An 18219-nucleotide genomic window follows, 5' to 3' on the forward strand; every position below is an offset into this window, starting at 1 on the left:
TCAGAAGCTGATAGGTTCTCTGCTTTGAGACATATCAGACTCAATCATTTCTAATAGCTTTGCTAGCTCTAAAATTCTAAGATATAAGATATATTTCTCTTCTCTAATTCCCTCAGGACCCAGAGGAGGAAGAAAAGTCAGCATACTTATTTTTTTCCTGTTTTCCTTCTCCCTGACGTGCAATTATTCTATTTTTCTGAATTTCTAGAGCAGTGCTTTCCCATAGAAATACATCTAGCTTAAAATTTTCCAGGCCAGACACAGTGGCTCATGCCTGTAAACCCAGCACTTTGGGAGGCCAGGGCAGGGGGATCACTTGAGGTCAGGAGTTCAAGACCAGCCTGGCCAACATGGTGAAACCCCGTCTATACTAAAAATAGAAAAATTAGTCAGGCGTGATGGTGGGCACCTGTAGTCCCAGCTACTTGGGAGGCTGAGGCAGGAAAATCGCTAGAATCTAGGAGGTGGAGGTTGCAATGAACCGAGATTGTGCCACTGCACTCCAACCTGGGCAACAGAGTGAGACTTTGTTTAAAAAAAAAAAAATTCTAGTAGCCACAGTTTTAAAAGCAAAAAGACGTGGGTGAAGTTCATTTTAATTATATATTTTATTTAGCCAAATATATCCAAAATATTCTCATTTCAACATGTAATCAGTGTAAAAATTAATGAGATGGTTTACATACATATTTTTTGTACTAAGTCTTAGAAATCCAAAATGTATTTTACATTTACAACACATTCCAATTAAAGTAGCTAGGTTTCAGGTTCCATAGTCACATTATAGCACCAGACCCATCTGATTCATCTTTTATATAACAAAGTTACGGATTGTTTTTCAGCTGCCCTGGACCCTCGGGTCACGTGACTTGGGCATGCCCAGATGAACCAAGAATCACAGGGGAAACCTAAGTGCTCAGGCTGAGGATGGGGGACTGGATTAAGAAATGGACACAACATGGCAGGATCCAGGATCCAATCAGATTGAGCTGTGGTGTCACCCCATGGCAGGATCCAGTGAGATCATGCCTCATTACCCTTTGCTTATAAAAACCAGATCCAGCTCCCAGTCCAGGGAGGTACTGCTTTGGGAGCTATCCCAGGTGTTCTTCTGCTCTGTTGCAAGTAAGAAAATCCCTTTGTTAATAATCCTCTTTGGTTCTGGTCATGGGGCTGTCACCCACCAAGCAACCAAACCCACCCACTGTATGGGAAACAACACATGACTGATGTGGGAAGGTCTGACGTCCTGGAGTGGACAGCACAATGACAACCCTATAGTTAGAGGGCTGATATGTGGCTGTTCGGGTACCCTGAAAAATAGGCCTGTTTGGTTACCCAGTACCACAACCTAGGGATGGTCTGGAATGCATAGGAAAAGCTGCGGACCGAGAGGAAACATTTCTCTACTCAAAAACCTGCAGTGTACATGCTTCCTTCTCAGACCATCAGTCCTTCCCTTCCAGAACACATGATAATCGATATTTCTTTTTTTTTCCAGCCCTAATACTGCTTCTCAGCAACAAAGCTGAAAGTGTTTTTCTCAACAGACCACTCCCCAGAGAAGAATGTAATTATATCTCTGTCTTTGGACTCAGTGGGATAATGATTACCCACAAAAATCCCTGCTGTAGAAACAATGAGCATTTGTACTAGTGCTGTTCGTTTTTTAAATGATGCAGAAACATCCATTAATTCACCAACCCTATTGCAGGAGCCTGACTTGGAGACTGTCTGCAATTAATGTATTTTTTTGTTGTAAGACATGAGAGCAAAAGAGGATAGAAATAATTAGAATCTAATTTGGAAGTCGGTGATGTAGACTTCAGTTTGAGATATCATGTTTGTCCTTTTATAGAAACACTTGGAACAGTGAGTAAGAGGAGTAATAAGAAATTTTGCACATTAAAATAAGACAGACTATTCTGTATGGGGGAAGATAAAGTTTTTTTAAAATTCAGCCAACACACTCTGTGAAATAAGAGTATTATCTATGTATAGAAGTACAGAGCTTCTACTTCTTATCAAAGTGGCTTCTGGCATCTTTTAATTTCATCATCTTTCCATTTTCTTATCTTTTTCTCTTGGGGATGGCAGTGTCGTTCAAAGGAATAAAAGGAAATATAGGAATTAAGTATTTCCTGCTTTCTTTTTGAGACAGGGTCTTGCTCTGTCGCCCAGGCTGGAGTGCAGTGGCACGATCAGGGCTTACGGCAGCCTCAACCTCCTGGGCTCAAGCGATCCTCCACTTCAGCCTGTCAAGTAGCTGGGACCACAGGCATGTACCACCGTGCCAGGCCAGGCTGATTTTTTTTTTTTTTCCGCAGATGGGATCTTACTTTGTTGCCCAGGTCTCAAACTCCCAGGAGTAAGTGATCCTCTCACCTTAGCCTCCCAAAGTACAGGCATAGCCACAGGGACAGCCTTCTACTTTCTTAAGGGGGCAAGGGAAAGACTATCAAGATAGAGTATGTCTGTCAACATCAGGTACTTATGTAACATTTGTCACAGTGTGTCAAACTAACCCTCTCCTCATCCCTCTAGGAACAGACTTGGCAAGCCAGAGGGCTGAAGAAGCTAGAGGGGCCACGGGATAAACCACTGATGAAATCACTGGTGGGAACATGAGATTTCCCTGTGTCTCACTCAAGCCCATTGCTGCAGTACTGATTAATCTGTGTGCTTTTTGTGTCAATGGTTCCAGACAAACGCCATCATGCACTCTCTCCCTTTTTCATCATTGGTATCAACTCAAAAAAGATGGGCTCCAATAGAAGGAAGAAGGATTATACCACATATAGTATAAACAATAGATTTGGGGCCAGGTGTGGTGGCTCACACCTGTAATCCCAGCACTTTGGGAGGCTGAGGTGAGCAGATTGCTTGAACTGAGGAGTTCAAGACCAGCCTGACCAAGACAGTGAAACCCCATCTCTGCTAAAAATACAAAAATTAGCCAGGTGTGATTGTGCGTGCCTATGATCTCAGCTACTCGGGAGGCTGAGGCAGGAGAATCCCTTGAACCTGGGAGGCAGAGGTTGCATGAGCTGAGATTGCACCGCTGCACTCCAGCCTGAGCCACAGAGTGAGACTCTGTCTCAAAATAATAATAATGATAATAATAATAATAATAATAAATTTGCAGATCTTCAGGTATTTGGCACATTTCTACATTACTACTGTCCATTTTTAAAAGGTTGATGCTTACTGAAATGGTATCTCCTTCTGGTGTTCTCATAGACAATAAATAAACTCTTCTAGGCCTTTGTACTTCCCCGAGCACTTCCATAGGCATCTGCTGGCTGGTCTCTCACTGGGCATCAGTGCCACAGAGAAGGGAGGTGGACTCGATAGTAATTAATGTGAATGAGGAGGGTCAGCACACCAGTGGGCTAGCCAGGCTAAAATTTCTTAAAAGGAAATGGCAAATTGGTTTTCTTTGTAAAAATTCAGGTCCTGCTGTTTTTCTTTTTCTTTTTTTTTTTTTCCTTTTTTTGTAGCCTGGCCAACTGTCTCTCCCTAGGTGAAAGTGGACTTGGATTTCTTTTGTTTCAGCAGTCATTATCTGCTGTCTTTACTCTGAAAATGCACTTTCCACCTGTCCCCATCTTCCACTCAAGCCTAAGGGATTATAAAAAGGACTCATGTTTACCACTATATGTTGGGTCAAAGAGTATCAACAAATTGGAAATTAGCCTAATCCTTTAAACTCCATATAATCTGTATCCTTCATTTTGCTCCTATCCCCAAATATTTCATTCAGTACCAAAGTCCCCAAGAGAAAATGGATTTCTTCCTAGCTGGACCTGGGGCATCTGGCCAGATCCCCATCATGTTTCACCCCAAGCTACCCCTTAATCCCAGATGGGGCTTTAGACTCCTTTGAGAGAGATGAGGCCTGTCAAGAACTGTAAAAGCTCTGGAACTTTCTCCAACTTACACTGTTAACTGTTTCATTGATGCTAGCAGAAGCCTGTTGGGTCAGAGACAAAGGACTTTATTACTAACAGCACAGCAAACAACATGAGCATATTTGCCCTAGTTCTCTTCCCCATACACAACATACGGATGACATCATAGTCCGAGATGATACCTGCACATGCAGTGGGTTGCGTTATAGGAGAGGAACCCAGGGCTAAGGGCCTGGCCCTTGAGCAAGCAACAAATGAGCCAGTCTTTCTCCACTTTGACCTGTTTAATTGCCTGTGTGACTAACCAGAGAAACCATTCAGTATCAGGAGACAGATAAGTCCTAAAATCCAGTACACTCGGCTGGGCACAGTGGCTCACGCCTGTAATGCCAGCACTTTGGGAGGCCAAGGCGGGCGGATCACCTGAGGTCAGGGTTTCAAAACTAGCCTGGCCAACATGTCTCCACTAAAAATACAAAAATTAGTCGGGCATGGTGGTGGATGCCTGTAATCCCAGCTACTCGGGAGGCTGAGGTGGGAGAATAGCTTGAACCCAGGAAACAGAGCTTGCAGTGAGTTGAGATCATGCCACTGCACTCCAGTCTGAGTGACAGAGTGAGTAAGACTCCGTCTCAAAAAAAAAAAAAAAAAAAAAAAAAATTCCAGCACACTCAGCAAGAACAGGCAGGGACCTTCAGGGTCCATGGTGGGCTGCCTTTCCCAATAGGACCCACATACTTCTCATTATTCCAATCTTTCCTTCAGAATTACCTAATCCAAGGGGGTACAACACTGAGAGCTAGTGGCCCTGGGCTAACTGTTAAAGACTGCATGAAAAGTACTACTAGTTGCTGAAGGAAAATGGATTGTGGGATGTAAATTTGTCTCCTTATATTTAAACAAAAACACTCAAAACCCTCTTCCCCATCCCTTCTACTGTTTCAGTTCCTACTGGTCTGTTATGTAAGTTCTCAGTTCCTGTTAGGTTGTAACACTGAAAAAGAAACCCTGTCTACCCTCTAAGTTGGATGGAGAATTCAACATAAATAGGAAAGATATGTCTACTAAGCGACTGAAGCTTAATATGTCCAAAACCAAACTTCTGGACTTCTTCACACACCATGCTGTCTTCTCCCATAGCTTCCCCTCCATAGAGAAGGTAACTGCTATCCTTCCAGGCGCTCCCGCCAGCAGCCTCGGAATCAGGCTTGATTCCTCTTTTTCTCTCCCATTTCATAGCTCGCTCAACCCCCCAGGCTATCCAGAACCTGAGTGGCTGCCTTCCTCCACGCTGAAGCACCATCATTTCTTGCCTGGATTGTTGCAGTAGCCTCCAAACTGTTTTGCTGCTTCAGTCTTTACTTTCTCACACCGTTCTCAATTCAGCAGCCACAGGGTCCTTTCAAAATGGAAAACCACATCATATCACTTCCTACTCAAAACCTCCCATTGACTCCTAACTCATTCAGAATAGAAGGCCAGCCAGGTGTGGTGGTGAACACTTGTAGTCCCAGCCACTCAAGAGGCTGAGGGGATGATGGCTTTAGCCAAAGAAAGAAGAACAAGGAGGAGGAGGAGGAGGAGAAGAAGGCGGCTAACTTCTTGTAGTGACGTGCCAGGTTCTATATCTCTTTGATCTGATATCTGACTACTGTCCTCTCATGGCCTCCCCATCCCCCTGCCCCCAATACCTGGAACACAGATGCCTGTGCCTGGCCCTTGGCATGTACACAGCCCCTCCCTCTGCCCAGGTGCCCCCTCCACCAGCTGTCCATGGGGCTTGCTCCTGCTGCTCCTTCAGGGCTCCCTACCCCAGCATTCCCCATTCCTTTGTTTGTTTTGAGACAGAGTCTCACTCTGTCGCCCAAGCTGGAGTACAATGATGCAATCTTGGTTCACAGCAACCTCCACCTCCCGGGTTCAAGTGATTCTCCTATCTCAGCCTCCTTAGTAGCTGGGATTACAGGCGCCCGCCACCACACCAGGCTAAATTTTTTTGTTTTTAGTAGAGACAGGGTTTCGCCGTGTTGCCCAGGCTGGTCTTGAACTCCTGAGCTCAAGTAATCTTCCCACCTAGGCCTCCCAAAGTGCTGGGATTACAAGCATGAGCCACCGCGGCTGGCCCCCGTGTTATTTTTATCCATAGCACTTATCACTGTCTGAGGTAGTACAGATGTTTATTTCCTTGTTATGATCTGTTTCCTCTGACTACAATAAAAACTCCATGAAGTCAGGGATTCTATTTGCCATTGTGCACCAAACCCCAATGCCTAAAAGGTGTCTGTCATACACTAGGCATCTAATAAATTGTTGAATTCATTAATTCAACTCATATTTATCATCACTTTTTTCATTTGCAGTTCAAGGCGGAGAGAGAGACAAATCAACAGGTACTTATAATACGGTGGGTAAGTGCTATATTTGGAGAAATATAGGGCATTACAGAGTCACAAAGGAGAACCAGATGCAAATAAAGAATAAGGAAATATAAGCGCCCTCAGAGAAGTCCTCTGACATCCTGCATGCTCCGATTCGGCATAAACAGCCTCCTATCTGACCTGGGGAGTTCTGGTGCTTTTGTTTGAATTTGTGATTATAAATGCGTCAGATGTGTCAGTCACTGCCTTCGTAGGCAAATGCAAAATGACGAAACATTTTCTTACCAAAAATAATAGCCTGGGGCCAGGCGCCATGGCTCACACCTGTAATCCCAGCACTTTGGAAGGCCGAGATGGGCAGATAACTTGAGGTCAGCAGCTCAAGACTAGCCTGGCAAACATGGTGAAACTGAAAACAAAAATTAGCCAGGTGTAGTGGCGGGTGCCTGTAATTCCAGCTATTCAGGAGGCTGAGACAGGAGAATTGCTTGAACCCGGGAGGCAGAGGTTGCTGTGAGCTGAGACTGCACCACTGCACCACTGCACTCCAGCCTCTGACAGTAAGACTCTGTCTCCTAAATAAATAAATAAATAAATAAATAAATAAATAAAATAAAATTGTAAAAAAAGTAATAGCCTGGGAGTCAACAAAAACAATGTTCCTATGGGAACATAGTTTTGTTTTTTGTTTTGTTTTGTTGGTTTTTGTTTTTTTTTTTTGAGACAGGGTCTTGCTCTGTTGCCCAGGCTGGAGTACAGTGGCACGATCACGGCTCACTGCAGCCTCAACCTCCTGGGCTCAAGCAATCCTCCCACCTCAGTTTCCCGAGTGGCTGGGATCACAGGCGCGCACCACCACACCTGGCTAATTTTTTGTATTTTTTCTTCTAGAGATGAGGTTTTGCCATGTTGCCCAGGCAGGTATCAAACTCCTGAGCTCAAGTGATCCACCTGCTTCGGCCTCCCAAAGTGCTGGGATTACAGGCTGTTTTATATTTTTTATGAATTAAGTATCTTTAAATATTTACTGAAGAATTTATTTTAATTATTCTAAATTCTCTTCTAATTATTATGAAGGTAGATACATGTTTCACAAAATTACAATTATATGCACATAAAATCTATAGTACATAAAATCTATACAGGGGGTGGCTCACACCTGTAATCGCAGCACTTTGGGAGGCCAAAGTGGGCGGATCACCTGAGGTCAGGAGTTCGAGACCAGCCTGACCAACATGATGAAACCCTGTCTCTACTAAAAAGACAAAATTAGCCAGGTGTGGTGGTGCACGCCTATAATACCAGCACTTTTGGGAGGCTGAGGTGGGTAGATCTCCTGAGGTCAGGAGTTTGGGACCAGCCTGGCTAACATGGTGAAACCCTGCCTCTACTAAAAATACAAAAATTAGCCAGGCATGGTGGTGGGTGCCCATAATCCAAGCTACTCAGGAGGCTGAGACAGGAGAATCGCTTGAACCTGGGAGGCAGAGGTTGCAATGAGCCGAGATTGGGCCATGGTACTCCAGCCTGGGCAGCAAGAGTGAAACTCCCTCTCAAAAAAAAAAAGCTATAGCTTTTCATGGAATATCTGCATTTGCACATACGTCTCCTCTGCAGGACATTCTTTCATTCACCCAATTGTTTTCTGCTCTTTCTGGTGCCTTTCTTTTCTTCAAGCAACATTTATTCGAAGAAGTCATCAGCGTGGGGGCGTTTCCTATATGCTCAGGGCTACAAAATCAGCTTTTCCCATCATTTTCCCCTTGGTATCTTCCTCCTCCCCGTCCTTCCTCCTTTTGTCTTCTATTCCTAGAAGTCTGTGGCTTTTCATAGTTTGGGGATTTTGTTGTTGTTGTTTTGACAGAGGAATTAAGGTCACACATGTACTTAATCACCTGAGCCGAGTAGCCTCTTTTCCCAAAGGCCACGGAGCTTTGCCCAGGTGCCTCTGCACTGTCATCGCTCACTCATTGGCCTTCCTTTCTCTTCCTCCAGGTCCAGGGGAAGCAAAAATCCCAAATCAAAAATTCCCTTAAGGCTTCATAAAAATTAGAGCTAGAAAGAAAAAAAAAAAAAGATTTAAATTAATTAATTAAGAGCTAACAGCTAATATTTATGAAGTGCTCGCCATGTGCTGAGCATTCTACATAAATTCTGTCACTCCCACTTCACAGTACGTCCACAAAGTAGGTACAAAGGCAAAAATCTCAGCCTCAGAGAGGGCAAGTGACTGGTGTGAGGTGCTCTGAGTTCTGAATGATGGAACATTCATTTCACGTGTACCTAAACAGTCTGACCATGGAGCCACTTCCAGCCGCAATGCAACGCGCAACACTGGTCGGGGAAGCTACCAAGGAGTTAACAAGGCAGTGAGTAACACTGCAGCTGTTACAAGAATCACTAGAAATCGTGGATTTGTAGAATATCGACAATATTTTGTCCTTGTCTTGAAGGAAAGGGACTAGGGCTAGGATTACTTTTTCTTTTTGAGACAAGGTATCGCTCTATCGCCCAAGCTCACTGGCTCACTGCAGCCTTGGATTCCTGGGCTCCAGCAACCCTCCTGCCTCGGCCTCCGTAAGTGTTGGGATTATGAGCATAAGCCATGGCACCTGGCCTAGGGTTACTTTTAGAATGTCTTCTTTCTGGATTCTCTAGGTTTTACTCTAGGATGGATCCCACCCGGTTTGGCTTGAGTAGAATGCTGGTAAAGCTATCTAAGGTTTAGGTCCCCGGGTGATTCCCAGCAGCGAGATTCTCAGCAACTTTCAGAACCCACGTCTGTGTTTGCTACATCAGCCCCTGACCCAGGACCAAGCTTTATTTGGTCTCAGCAGCCACCTGAGAACAGCAGATGCTCAGGATTCTGCCCTGATTGCTGGTGTTTCTACCAAAGAAAGGCCATTCCCTGTCTGGTCCCAAAGGTTCCTCTTCTTGGATTCAAGCTAACCTTGGCCTGCATTGATTTGAATGTTACCTTTTCCCTATACTGGCTCCACCCTAGAAGTTTCTTTGGCCCAGACTCCTAGAAAACCAGAAGCTGCCCTTGCCTTTGCCTTCTGTCCTTCTCAGTTTGTCCAAAATGTTCCTCACCAAGCCATATAGGCTGGCTTGACCTTAAATGAATCTCAGCCTCTCTTCACTGTGCTGTTCAGTTGGCACCTGGCCTGTTCTCAGTGGGGCCTGGTGACCGCGATGGCAGGTGCCTTTCTTGGGGAACCCAACTGCCTTGCATGGGATCTTCCAACCCAGCTGTTACTTCCTATTTGAAAGCTTTAGACCCAAGTAGGTCCACTACAAACTCTGTTTCCAGCCCGGGGACTTTTCTAATTCTCAGTTCATTTGCACAACAGAAACGACACCAAACCCAGTGGGTGTTCATGTCCCTCCCAGATCAGGTGACCCCCTCTGCAACCCCACTCTCTTCCCCTGGTTCCTTCTGATGATTCACCTGTGAGTTACATGCCTGCCCCTGTGCTAGGGCTGTCCTCTAGCCTAGACCCTACCGGGATATTTTGAGTGTTGAGCAGTGCTTTTCACATTTCAGTCTTTCATTTACAGTGGTCACGATTGTTGTCCTAGTTGAATAGATTTTGTCATAGATAAATAAGTATCATCCGCACTATTAATTATTTAATGTATTTTTCTTTAAATCAACTTAGTTTTTAACTTTAAACCCAGTATTCTTCAGTGTTGTCCTAAATAATATTACCTTCAAGATCAGTGGTTGGATGTGCTAGTTATATATTTACTTTTTTTCTTATTTTTTGTTTTGTTTTTTATTTTATTTGAATCATCCACCTCAAAATGTCACTAGTTATATATTTTCTTTTCTTTTCTTTTCTTTTCTTTTTTTTTTTTTTTTGAGACAGAGTCTCACTCTGTCGCCCAGGCTGGAGTGCAGTGGCACAATCTCAGCTCACCGCAACCTCCGCCTCCTGGGTTCAAGTAATTCTTGTGCCTCAGCCTCCCATGTGGCTCGGATTATAGGCATGCACCAGTACACATGGCTAATTTTTGTATTTTTGGTAGAGACAGGGTTTCACCATGTTGGCCAGGCTGGTCTTGGAACTCCAGACCTCAGGTGATCTGCCCACCTTGGCCTCCCAAAGTGCTAGGATTACAGGTGTGAGCCACCTCACCTGGCCTAGTTATATATTTTCAAACACACATTAACTAAACAAATAATTATGAGAACTGAGTCCATCTATATCAATATGATACAACTTTTTGTTCCAGGAAACACTCGCCCAGGAAAATAAGAGTGTAAGCCAATATGTAACTTGGCAATTTGCTTCAGAAAATTCCTGCAAATCAATGTATTTGGGCAGGTGATTTGCTTACCTGGGCAAAGAGCTCGTTTAGTAGACAAGGTTACTCCTAAGGACCCTCGCCTCACAAGCCTTCGAATCCGGAACGATTGTCAGAAACCGGGCCCAACCCCAATCTGTTCTCACGGTTTTGCCGCGTTGCCCAGACTGGTCTCAAACTCCTGAACTCAAGCGATCCACCTGCCGCGGCCTCTCAAAGTGCTGGGATTACAGGTGTGAGCCACCATGCATGACCTGGCATTTTATTTCTTTTTTAAATTTATTTTATTTTTATCTTTTTTCATTTTTTGGCCTGAAGTTTCATATGTTCAACTGTTTACCACCTAAAATCATCTCCTCCATTAGGAGTGGTAGGCATAGCAGCCTTTGATGAAACATTTCCCCTAAAAACACAATCAGAAAGTTCCTCTTCCAGCACTCCACTGTCTCTCCCACGCCTTGCCTTTCTCCTTCAGTCTCTTATGTTCCTCCTCCTCCCACACCTTCACCATCAGTGCCTTTTGCACCTGAGGTCTGCCTGCCTTCTATGACTCAGAAGGACATAAACTAAGGGAGACGGCGATTTCCAGCAGATAAGCAGACAGTATTACAGCGAGACTTACAAAGTGATAAGCAACCTCTGTGGTTTGAAAACACTGTTAACTGAAAATGGAATACTAGACCATCATGGAGCTCATCGTGACACTGGCCACTCTGAAGCCAAATTTCAAGTTTGGAAATTCACCCGATACGGTGCAGTGTCACTGCAGTTGACGCGATGTGATATGAGAGTCTGCACCAAGAAGACTCCTCTGCCCCACATTTCTTGCCTTTCCTCCGTTTTCCCCACAACTCACGAGTCTTAAAGGGCATAACATTTTAACTATAGCTTAAGGGAAACTTTAACTTTTTTTGTTTTGTTTTGTTTCTTTTTGAGATGGAGTTCTGTTCTTGTTGCCCAGGTTGGAGTATGGTGGCACTATCTCAGCTCACTGCAACCTCCGCCTCCCAGGTTCAAGCTATTATCCTGATTCAGCCTCCCACATAGCTGAGATTACAGGTGTGTGCCACCATACCTGGCTAATTTTTGTATTTTTAGTAGAGACAGGGTTTCACCATGTTAGCCAGGCTGGTCCCAAACTCCTGACCTCGGGAGATCTACCCACCTCAGCCTCCCGAAGTGCCGGGATTACAGGCGTGAGCCACCACACCCGGCCAACTTCAACTTTTTAACTTGAACTTGAGCAACACTTTTCTGGTCCTTCAAAGGCAGCAAATCTGAGGAGATATGATTATAAAAACCATTGGGACCAGCATGGTGACTTGTGCCTATAATCCTAGTGCTTTGTGAGGCTGAGGCAGGAGGATGGCTTGAGGCAGGAGTTCGAGGCTGTAGTGAACTATGATCACACCACAGCACTCTAGCCTGAGGACAGAGCAAGACCTTCTCTAAAAAAAGTAAATAAAATAATTTAAAAAAAAATTTTAACTCAACCATTGGTATTTATGGATCACTTATAATGGCTAGGATGTTTTTAAGGTCTCCACTACCTTGCCTGTGTGCTTTGATTCTTAAAGAACCCTGAGAATGGTAGGTATTATTTTCCAGTTTACAAAGGAATTAACCCAGGCTTCAAAAGTTTTGATTATTTTCCTGAGGTCACACAGCTAGTAAGGGGCAGGCCACGGCTGCCTCACCAAGTCCCTGCCCCTAACATTACTGGGAGTGGATCCATAACATAAAAACCGCCTCTGGTGTTTGTGTAGCCCTTGTTGGTCTTATAGACTGCTCGTTCATTTTCTCATTTCCTCACGGGACACCCCCTTGAGGAGGCAAGCTGGGGGTATTTTTAGCAATGGTTTGTCAGTTCCACTTCCTCTGGGATAAGCTGCAGCAGGTCAGCAGAGGAAGGAGGAAGCAGAGTGGGACGACGGGGGAGAGACACCACGCGGAAGGGAAGGCCCTCACTCCTCTCCAGGCCCGTCCCACTCCCGCAGAACACCGTCCTGACATTTGGGCGACAGAAGGGTGCCCTGCTTTGAGAGGAAAACTACCAGGGACCTATGTGCTCTGTAAAATATATAAGGCACTACACAAGGAAGGAAAGCAGTTCCACTGAGATTGGTAATAAATAACAGCTGTAAACAGAGTAAAAGAATAGAGTTAAGAGTCTTGTCAGAGTGCCCCAAAAAGGTAAAAAGTCCTTGTTGGGGTTCAGGCTCAGCTGTAGGCTTTAAATTGTTTAGAGATATTTACAATTCTAAGATAGAGAAATCTAGGGCAATGAAGGCTCCTGCAGCTATTTAAATGGTGTCTGTGAATTAGTGATTTATGTTATTTTTTTTTTTTTCTTTTTTGAGACAGGATCTCGCTCTGTGGCACAGGCCAGAGTGCAGTGGTGCAATCATCAGTCGCTGCAGCCTTGACGTCCCACCTCAGCCTCCTGAGTAGCTTGGACTACAGGTATGAGCCACTGTGCCCGGCTAATTTTTATTTTTTGTAGAGACAGGGTCTCCCTATGCTATGTTGTGCAGGCTGGTGTCAAACTCCTGGGCTCAAGTGATTCTCCCACCTCAGCCTCCCAAAGTGCTGAGATTATAGGCATGAGCCGTGGCACCTGGCAACTCATGCTGTTTCTAATAGCTACCTACCTAATGTTGAGTATCTACCATGTGGTGGGCACATCACCTATTGGCTTCTTATTTTCAGATTAGGATGCTGAGGTTCAGCTAGCAAGTTTATGCATCGAAATTCAAAACTAGGATTGTCTTGCTTGAATGGCTTGGCATCATCATGATGGAACTTCCAGAGGTCAGTCATATGTTACCCCAGCATCAAGGAGAAAAGAATAGACTGGACTGGCAAGCATAGGTTTCCCATTTATGTGCCTCAAATTCCATCCCATTTACTGCCATGGGCATTTTAACAGCCTTTTAAAGAAATATGGCCGGGCACGGTGGCTCATGCCTGTAATCCCAGCACTTTGGGAGGCCACGGCAGGCGGATCACCTGAGGTCGGGAGTTCAAGACCAGCCTGACCAACATGGAGAAACCCCATCTCTACTAAAAATACAAAAATTAGCCAGGCATGGTGACACATGCCTGTAATCCCAGCTACTCAGGAGGCTGAGGCAGGAGAATCGCTTGAACCGGGGAAGCAGAGGTTGCAATGAGCAGAGATCACACCATTGCACTCCAGCCTGAGCAACAAGAGCGAAACTCTGTCTCAAAAAAAAAAAAAAAACAAAGATATTTAGAAACTGGCTGGACATGGTGGCTCACTGTAATCCCAGCACTTTGGGAGGCCAAGGCGGGTGGATCACCAGAGGTCAGGAGTTCGAGAACAGCCTGGCCAACGCTAAAAATACAAAAATTAGCCAGACGTGGTGGCAGGCACCTGTAGTCCCAGGTACTCAGGAGGTTGAGGCAAGAGAATCACTTAAACCCAGATAGCACCACTGCACTCCAGCCTGGGCGACAGAGCAGTACTCAAAAAAAAAAAAAAAAAAAAAAAGGAAAAAGAAATATATAGAAACCTGTTTATACACAAGAAAACCTAATTGAAATACAATGTGGATTTTAGCTTTAGTTTGATTTTTTTAGAACAATAGAACAGAAGCTTTTGAACTTTTTTTACCTTGACCTACAGAAAGAAAAGCCCTTTACATCATGCCCTAGTATACACAAATACACATGTGTGCAACAGAAATTTCACAGAGCAACATTTACTCTATCTGTGAGAAGCACTCTGACATTTTATTTTATTTTATTTTATTTTATTTTACTTTATTTTAGACAGAGTCTCACTCTGTCGCCCAGCTGGAGTGCAGTGGTGTAATCTTGACTCACTGCAATCTCCGCCTCGTGGGTTCAAGTGATCCTCCCACCTCAACCTCCCTAGTAGCTGGATTACAGACATGCACTACCATGCCCAGCTAATTTTTGTATTTTTAGTAGAGACAGGGTTTCACCATGTTGGCCAGGTTGGTCTCAAACTGCTGACTTCAAGAGATCCACCTGCCTCAGCCTCCCAAAGCGCTGGGATTACAGGCATGAGCCACCATACCCAGCCCCTTCTGACATTTTAGATTCTAGTCTAATCTTTCTCTTTTTTTTTTTAATTTTTGTTCATAGTCTTCCTTAATTATCTTAAAAAAAAAAAAGTGGTAAAAACGTAACATGAGCTCGGCCTCTTCAAATCATTTTAAATAGATCTGGCCAGGCACAATGACTCACACCTGTAATCCTAGCACTTTGGGAGGCCGAGGCGGGCGGACCACCTGAGGTCAAGAGTTTGAGACCAGCCTGGCCAACACGCTGAAACCCCGTCTCTACTGAAAATACAAAAATTAGCCAGGTGTGGTGGTGCGTGCCTGTAGTCCCCAGCTACTCAGGAGGCTGAGACAGGATAATCACTTGAACCTAGGAGGCAGAGTTTGCAGTGAGCCGAGATTGAGCCACTGCACTCCAGCCTGGGTGACAGAGCAAGACTGCGTCTCAAATAAATAAATAAAATAGATCTTTCCTTTTTTCGATGCTGCTCATGACCTGCTATATTGATACCAGGATTCACTAATATATTGTTTCTTTTTTTTTCTTTTTTTGAGACAGAGTCTCAGTCTGTCGCCCAGGCTGGAGTTCAGTGGTGCTGTCTCGGCTCACTGCAACCTCTGCCTCTTGGGTTCAAGCAATTCTCTGCCTCAGCTTCCCAAGTAGCTGGGATTACAGGCACCTGCCACCACGCCCGGCTAATTTTTTGGTACTTTTAGTAGAGATGGGGTTTCACCATCTTGCCCAGGCTGGTCTTGAACTCCTGACCTCGTGATCCACCCGCCTCAGCCTCCCAAAGTGCTGGGATTACAGGCGTGAGCCACTGCGCCTGGCCAATATGTTGTTTCTACAACAATGGAATCTGAAACCTGGGTCTAACATTGTTTTTTTGCCTGAAATGACACAGTAGAGTAGTTAAAGGTTCAAAAGTAAATGGGAAAGACAGAGAAGGAGAAAAAGATAAATTTTAAAACTTAATTATTGATGGCTACTCAGTGGGAATATTACCACCCTTATGCATTTTTAATTATTGAAAAGAGATGCCATTTATAAATGCTGCTTATTTTTTCCTACAGGCTGATCGAAGATGATGAAATGCCACATTCGCTTCAGTAAACAGACATTTCAAAGTCCAAAGGAAACAAACTCAAAGGTTAGTTCATTTGTGTCTCAAATAATATTCATCAGCTGGTTTGCTAACTAGGGCAAGTCTCTCTGAAGCAAATGCACGAAGGAACGCGGGTATCATCATCCACTAGGTGGCAGTATAGAACAGGAATAGCCTTAGCCTCAGCCTATTTACTGACACGTGGGTGGTGTGAACTGCAAAAGAATTTCGAAATCCAGGACTCCCCAGTAATTCACAAAGATTCCTCCTGAAAGTTTACTTAATGCTCCTGGCATGTTTCTGCCCTTTCTTGGAACATCCCTGAATTTCAGCTTCATTCTTGCTGACAGGCTGGTATTTAAAATTAGTAATATCCCTGGCTACTTCCTTGTGGCAATGTGGATGAACTGTGGCTGTGTAAAGTCAGAGCCGTAGTATTGTCTGTATTTATTAATGACCTACAAGGTAAGCGTATGCCATGAAGGTTTTATCTCTCGCCCCCTACCATCTAACAGCTTAAAAATACTGAGTTCCTCACATCATTCTCATTGCTAACAATTTCCGTATTTTTCTTTTGTTTTTGTTTGTTTGTTTTTGAGATGGAGTCTCACTCTGTTGCCCAGGCTGGAGTGAAGTGGCACGATCTTGGCTCACTGCAACCTCCACCTCCCAGGCTCAAGCGATTCTCCTTCCTTAGCCTCCTGAGTAGCTGGGACTACAGGCACGTGCCACCATGCCCAGCTAATTTTTGTATTTTTAGTAGAGATGGGATTTCACCATGTTGGCCAGGATGGTCTAAATCTCTTCACCTCGTGATCTGCCTGCTTCAGCCTCCCAAAGTGCTGGGGTTACAGGTGTGAGTCACCCCATCCGGCCTTTTTTGAGACGGAGTTTCACTCTTGTTGCCCCAGCTGGAATGCAATGGCAAGATCTCAGCTCAATGCAGCCTCCGCCTCCCGAGTTCAAGTGATTCTCCTGCCTCAACCTCCCGAGTAATAGGGATTACAGGCATGTGCCACCGTGCCTGGCTAATTTTTGTATTTTTAGTAGAGACAGGGTTTCTCCATGTTTGCCAGGCTAGTCTTGAACTCCTGACCTCAGGTGATCCACCCGCCTTGGCCTCCCAAAGTGCTGGGATTACAGGTGTGAGCCACCCCTCCCCCAGCCCAATTTCTATATTTCTTAGTTGCTCTGCAAATTGTAAAGTCACTGAACATATTTGATTAACATTTTGGTTCTTGTTGTTCAACTGAAAAGGATGGTCTTCTCAAGTACACATTGGCAAGACATTTTCCCTGCAAGAACTAATAGCTGATAAGTTGGAAATGTATCATAAACAAAAATGTACGCTTTATGCAATATGATCATATTCTTTTGACATAACCACACGTATGAGAGATTAAAATCCCCACAGGTAATGTTTATTCATAAAACTTCTTTATATTAACTTAGAAGTTTTACTTATTTTAAAATATTTTTTGAAGTAGCTAAAGAGAAGACATTTATGAATGATTTTCTCTTGCGAATTTATGACATTTTTGTATCATCTGAATCTGAGTATGTATTACTTTTACAAACAGAAAAATAAAAGTGTTTTGTTATAGAATAATACATAACTATCAGAGAAAAACATACATTTTAGTATAGCACAACCTAGAAAGTTATTACTAATAGGTCACATAACTTAAGTGCTAAGTTCATCTTGACCATGAATTGCCGATTTTGGAAATATTTTTGAAGTTAGGTCACTTCTACCTATTCTTATCTATAATTAAGTATTCTTCTCAAAGAGGAAAGATCAAGTTGCTCATTATTCTTACCATGAAGACAATTAGTAAGATACCTAATAGTAGCACCTTCAGTTGTTAAAAACAGCAAAACCAGTATATCTAATATTTTTTGTCATTCTTTACACCACACAGTGACACATCCATGTGGTGGTTCACAGGTTTAGAGCATAAGAAGCACTCTCACTTACCTCTGCACATTTCATATTCCTATTAGATGCATGAAATGGGTGGGGCATCCATAGGGATACAAACTTCTCCATATGAGACCATACATCTATGCAGTCACAGAGCCAAGGAAGAACTAAGCATTGATTCCGAGTCAGGCTATTTGCCTTTCATTTCTGTGGGCATGGCATGAATGCTCCATCCATGTCGATGAGAAAGAGGATGCCTTTTTACCAGGCATTCAATGTGCTAGATGCTCTTTGTTGCTTCTTCTTCATCCGCATGTGGGGAATGAGCTGGAGGGAGTGAAGAGGAGCACAGAAGAACAGGAGTGACCCAGAGCAGCCTGTGAGCACCCGTAATGCTCTCACTCCCAATGTGGAATGGGTTCTGGGAGGATGGCAATACAGGTATTATTCATGCTAAATCTTTTTTTTTTTTTTTTTTTTTTTTTTTTGAGACTGGGTTTCACTCTGTTGCCCAGGCTAGAGTACAGTTGCACAATC

At 44.0% G+C, this 18219-nt stretch overlaps 1 protein-coding gene and 1 long non-coding RNA gene across 3 annotated transcripts in view; one reads left to right on the forward strand and one right to left on the reverse strand.

The window, feature by feature from the left end:
- LOC106994409 (uncharacterized) overlaps positions 1 to 18219 on the forward strand; it is a 74404-nt gene that overhangs the window by 34147 nt on the left and 22038 nt on the right. Inside the window, exons 4-7 of one of the 2 annotated variants that reach the window (XM_077975246.1) lie at positions 6272 to 6301; positions 12961 to 13063; positions 13310 to 13411; positions 15727 to 15803. The gene's annotated coding sequence lies outside the window, so the exon portion shown is untranslated. The remainder of the gene's footprint in view (positions 1 to 6271; positions 6302 to 12960; positions 13064 to 13309; positions 13412 to 15726; positions 15804 to 18219) is intronic. The other variant, XM_077975245.1, reaches the window with a different exon arrangement.
- The window catches only part of LOC144336495 (uncharacterized), a 38285-nt gene that overhangs the window by 4645 nt on the left and 15421 nt on the right, over positions 1 to 18219 (reverse strand). Inside the window, exon 3 of the long non-coding RNA XR_013408353.1 lies at positions 17737 to 18009. This is a non-coding gene — a long non-coding RNA (uncharacterized LOC144336495). The remainder of the gene's footprint in view (positions 1 to 17736; positions 18010 to 18219) is intronic.

This window comes from Macaca mulatta, chromosome 18 (assembly GCF_049350105.2).
Source record: "Macaca mulatta isolate MMU2019108-1 chromosome 18, T2T-MMU8v2.0, whole genome shotgun sequence".
In the NCBI taxonomy this organism is placed as follows: Eukaryota; Metazoa; Chordata; class Mammalia; order Primates; family Cercopithecidae; genus Macaca; species Macaca mulatta.